Source organism: Loxodonta africana, chromosome 4 (assembly GCF_030014295.1).
Source record: "Loxodonta africana isolate mLoxAfr1 chromosome 4, mLoxAfr1.hap2, whole genome shotgun sequence".
Lineage (NCBI taxonomy): Eukaryota > Metazoa > Chordata > Mammalia > Proboscidea > Elephantidae > Loxodonta > Loxodonta africana.
In genome coordinates, this window is record NC_087345.1 from 41,738,744 (window position 1) to 41,744,509 (window position 5,766).

The following is a 5,766-nucleotide window of genomic DNA, read 5'->3' on the forward strand; positions in this document are numbered from 1 at the left end:
AGGAGTTTAGGGATGCTGGTGGTAGGGATGAATAGACGAAACAAAAGGAAATTAATGGCCGTTAAACTATCCAGTGTGATACTGTAATGGTGGATACATGTCATTATACATTTGTCAAACCTGTAGAACTGTACAACGTAAACAGGGAACTTTAATGTAAACTATAGGCTTTGATTCATTTATTATAACAAACGTTCCACACTAAAGCAAGGTGTTAATAAAAAAAAAAAAAAAACCTTGATAACATGAGTAAAAGTATGTGGATCTGAGGCGCAGCATATGGGAACCCCTGTACTATTGCTTAATTTTTCCTTTTCTTTCTTTCTTTTCTACAAATAAGACCTTAGATTTGTCATCATTAAAGCTCTAAATTGTAAACAGATTTGTGAACTGTTGGTTCATATCCATTAGCTTGTTCAACTTTAGTATCTGGCTCACATTCAGTAGCTTTTCCAGAACTATTACCTTCGCCATGAAGCTCCATGAATTTTCTCAATTCAAACTTGGGCTTCTTCAGCAATTTTAGTTTTCTAACGAACACATCATGGACCAGATTGGCGATCCTTTTCTAGGTCTTTCGCAATGCCGTCTGGAATCAATTTATTGACCACTTCTTCCAAATCATTTGTCTGCACTGCTCAGGTCATGATTTCTGTCATCTTCCTCTGAATTTGGGGAACCTATTGGTGCTGAGCATAAGAGGTTCTCTGAATCTGATTGTTGCACTTTTTAGTAAAACTAACACAAAAAAGATGAGGCAAATAACCATCCTTTTGATATCAACATGAGCTTCATGTTGATAGTTTTTGACCATGGAACACATTTTGTCACAGGTAAGATCCATGCCATGGAAGATGCTCATGCAGTTTTTGGCCTGAATGTCCTCAGTAATTAGTTTGAATTTTCTATATGCAAATTCATCTTTCTGGAATTCAGCAAGGCTCACTTCCAAAACATGACCTTGAGGCTATTAGATACAATTTTTTTCCCTTGATTTCTTGTGGCTAGTTGTGTTTTCCCAGTATTTATTATATTGAACATAGCTGATGCTTTCACATCATACAAATGTTTCTTAGCAAATGACTCAACCACTTTCTTCTTGGCTCCTTTTTTCCAGTTTTTGTAAGGCGCTTGTCCTTGCTGACCACCGTGGTGCTGCCTCAGAGATCCAAAAGGGTGGAAGTACAGCTCTGCAAGAATTTAGGCTTTAAGAGTGCTTCATTTTTCTGTAAAACTAAAACTGTTCTAGAAAAATTTAGTCTTTGGTCTTGTACCTACCATAGCCTTGGAACTGTAATTGGGGGAAAAGTCCCTATGGAATTTCTCATGGTGTTAGTGAGAACATAGACTAAATATAGACTATCATACCAGATTAAGGATAGACCACATTTTCAAATGAGATAATTATTATTACAGGTACTACCATGCTCACTGTTACTCCTTCTAGTTATGAATGGGTCCCTGCATTAATCTACAGGGATAACCACACACTGTGTACATTATGTATATACTCAATAAATTTTGTCTCCATTAGCAAATACGTTTGCTAAAAGAAAACATTTGAAATCAAAAGAGACCTTTAACTCAGAGCCGGGCAGTGCATCACACAGTACATTTACCGTACTCTTAACACCAAGTATTTTCTGACTTTTTGACTTTTAAGGTGTATGTATGCACATAAATACTAGCAGTCTAAACACTACACTTTGCTTCCAGATTTTCTAACTCTAATATTTGTTGGCTCTGTTATAATTCATATCTAATCTTCTCTTGGCTAAAGTTTCTTTACGTTCTCTAACTTGGTTAAATGACTGATTCTGAATTGAATAATTCATATATGTGTTTACAAGATGATATATTTTTCACCTTGGCTTTCACAGCTGGTATAGGTGAATAGGCTTTTTGTCTAAGGTTTGACTGATCTTAAAACATCATCCAACTTTCACTCTTTCTATGCCTTTACTATTAATTTTTATTCTGGTGTTTTCAACTTGAAAGAGCACTCAGTAGTTTTTATAAGTTGCTACTACATTTTCTTTCTCATTATGTGGTAGATGCCCCTACTTATAGTCATTTTTTTAATTAAATTTTATATTTTAGAGTAGTTTTAAGTTTATGGAAAATTTGTTCATAAAGTACAGAGAGTTCCCAATACCCCCTTCCTCCCCTGCATACTGTTTCTTCTATTATTGGTATCTTTCATTCCTGAGGTATGTTTGTTAAAATTGGTAAGCCAATATTGATACACTATTATTAACTAAAGTTCACAGCTTTCATTACACTTTCTGATCGAATTTTTATTTCTTCTGCTTATTTTGGATTTAGCTTTCTCTTTTTCAAGTACCCTATGTTGAAAACTTAGATTACTGAATTTAAATCTTTCTTCACTTAGTGGGTTCACTTCTAATATACACATTCGATGCTACTAATTTCCCTTTAAGTACTGCTTTTGTGGCATCCCACAATTTTGCTAAGTTGAGTTTTCATTTTCATTTAGTTCAAATTTTTTTTTTTTTAATTTTGTTTGGGATTTCTTTCCTAACCACGTGTCATTTAGAAGTGTGTTTTTTAATCTCCAAATATTTGGAGATTTCTAGCTACCTTTCTATTATTTATTTCTAGTTTGATTCCACTGAGATTTCAGAACATACTTTTTTATGATTTCTATTATTTTTTATTTGTTAAAGTATGTTTTATGAGCCAGGATATGGTGAACGTTCCATATGAACTTGGGAAGAATACCTATACGTTTGAAGTTGGATGAAGTATTATATAAATTCTGTCTTAGTTATCTAGTACTGCTATAACAGAAATACCAGAAGTGGATGGTTTTAACAAAGATAAATTGATTTCTTCACAGTAAAGCAGGCTAAAAGTCCAAATTCAAGGTTCCAGTTCCAGGGGAAGGCTTTTTCTCTCTGATGGCCTTCTCATCAATCTTCCTCCAGACTAGGAGCTTCTCTGCCCAGGAACCCCGTGTCCAAAGGACACGCTCTGCTCCTGGCATTGCTTTCTTGGTGGTATGAGGTCCCCCCTCTCTCTGCTTGCTTCTTTCATTTACGTCTCAAGAAATTTCCCCAAGACTGAGTCCTGCCTCACTGACACAACTGCCATCCATCCTCCCTCACTAACATCATAGAGGCAGGATTTACAACATATAGGAAAATCACTCAATACCTGGAATCATGGTCCAGCCAAATTGATTCACACATTTTTGGGTGGTGTCACACTTTGCTTTACAATTGGGAAACTTCTCTGTTGGAAGCAGAGTCATCGATATTTTTAAGAGTAACCACACTTAAGAACCAATTTAGAAAATTCTGCAGCCCCTTTCTGAGACCTCCCTAAAGGACAGTGGTGAAGGGAAATCCTCCCAATGGGCAGGATTTCAAGCAGTGCACCTGGTTGTTCCTTTTGCTTGGAAGGAGAAATGGCCAAATGTGCGATTGTATACTGCTTCATGGGCTGCAGCCAATGATTTGGCTGGATGGTCAGGGACTTGGAAGGAACATGATTGGAAAATTGGAAACAAGGATTTATGGAAAAGAGGTATGTGGATAGAACTCTCTGAATGGGCCAAAGAAGTGAAGATATTTGTGTGTCATGTGAATGCTCACCAAAGGGTGACCTCAGCAGAGGATGATTTTAACAATCAAGTGTATAGGATGAAACGTTCTGTGGAAACCACTAATCCTCTTTCCCAAGCTACTCCCGTCATTGCCCAATGGGCTCATAAAAAAAAATGGCCATGGTGGCAGAGATGGAGGTTATGCATGGGCCCAGCAACGTGGACTTTCACTTACCAAGGCTGACTTGGCTATAGCCACTGCTGAGTGCCCAATCTGCCAGCAGCAGAGACCAACTCTGAGTCCCTGATATGGCTCCATCCTTTAAGGTGATCAGTCAGCAACTTGGTGGCAAGTTGATTACATTGGACCACTTCCATCATGGAAAGGGAAGCATTTTGTCCTTATTGGAATAAGCACTTACTCTGGATATGGATTTGCCTTCCCTGCACACCATGCTTCTGCCAAAATTACCTTCTGTGGACTTACAGAATGCCTTATCCAGCATCCTGGTATCCTACACAACATTGCCTCTGATCAAGGGACTCACTTCACAGCAAATGAAGTGTGGCAGTGGGCACATGGTCATGGAATTCACTGGTCTTACAATGTTCCCCATCATCTTAAAGCAGCTGGCTTGACTGAATGATGGACTGGCCTCCTAAAGCTACAACTTCAGTGCCAGCTAGGTGGCAATACCTTGCAGGGTTGGGGCAATGTTCTCCAGGAGGCTATATATGCTCTAATGGAGCATCCAATATATGATGCTGTTTCTCCCATAGCAAGGAATCATGGGTCCAGGAATCAAGAGGTGGAAATGGGAGTGGCACCACTCACTATTACCCCTAGTGACCCACTTGCAAGACTTTTTCTTCCTGTCCCCATGATTTTATGCTCTGTAGGCCTAGAGGTCTTAATTCCAAAGGGTGGAATGCTCCCACATGGAGACACATCACTGATTTCATTGAATTGGAAGCTCAGAATGCCACCTAGCCACTTTGGGCTCCTTATGCCTCTGGATCAACAGGCAGAGAAGGGAGTTACCATACTGGCTGGTGTGATTAATCCAGATTTTTTTTTTTTTTTTACCAAGAGGAAATTGGATTGATGTTACATAATGCAAGTAAAGAAGAGTGTATCAGGAATACAGGAGATCCCTTAGGGCGTCTCTTAGTACTACCATGTCCTGTGATTAAAGTCAATGGAAAACTAAAGCAACCCAATTCTGACATGACTACTAATGGCCCAGGCCCTTCAGGAATGAAGGCTTGGGTCACCCCACCAGACAAAGAACCACGACCAGCTGAGGTGCTTGCTGAGGGCAAAGGGAATACAGAAAGGGTGGTGGAAGAAGGTAGTTCTAAAAACCAGTTACACCTACGTGGCCAGTTGCAAAAATGAGGACTGTAATTGTTACGGTTATTTCTGCTTTATATGTGTGCATCAGATATTTTTGTTTTCTTCACTTATAAGACAAAAAATGTAAACGGGGCTAGTGAGTTTTTGGTTTATGTGTGTTAGTTGCATCATGTTAGGTGCAAGTATAACTTTAAACTGTGTTTATTCAGAGATTATGTATGGTTTGGGAAGATGTATACAGATGCCAAGTTGACAAGAGGTGGACTGTGAAGGTTAAGATTGTGTGTCAACTTGGCTGGGCCATGATTCTCAGTGTTTGGCAGTTGTATAATGTTGTGGTCACTTCCCTGTTGAAATTTGATATGTGATCACCCCCATGATGGAATCTGCTGAGTGGTACCAGCGGGGGTGAGCCCTGTGGTGGGTCACCACCCCCTCAGCTTCATCTCTCTGCCTTCCGCTGCCTACTTCCTTCCTGTTCATCTTGCAAATGTTGTTGGCTTGTTCTGGATCCAGCCGCATCTCTTGTCTGACTTCTGGTTCTTGGGATTTGAGCTAGCAGCTTACCTGGCCTTCTTGGTATTCGTTGATGTTCATAGCCTGTGAGCAAGAGCCCTGCTCCCCAACATGCCTATCTTGAGTTCACCAGCCCCTGCAGCTACGTGAATCAGGAGAAACCCTGCAGTCTTGCCTGCCGACCTTGGGGATTCCTTGACCATCACAGCCTGTGAGTGGGAACCCTGCTCTCCAACCTGCTCATCTTGGGTTCACCAGCTTCTGCAGCTCTGTGAGTTGGGAAAGGCCTCTATCCTGATCCAAGGACTTGGGACGTTTCAGCCCC

General features: G+C 40.1%; 1 pseudogene; it reads right to left on the reverse strand.

The window, feature by feature from the left end:
• Nucleotides 1-358: 358 nt before the first annotated feature.
• LOC100656468 (small ribosomal subunit protein eS1-like) lies at nt 359-5,447 on the reverse strand (annotated as a pseudogene).
• Between the last annotated feature and the right edge of the window lie 319 nt (nt 5,448-5,766).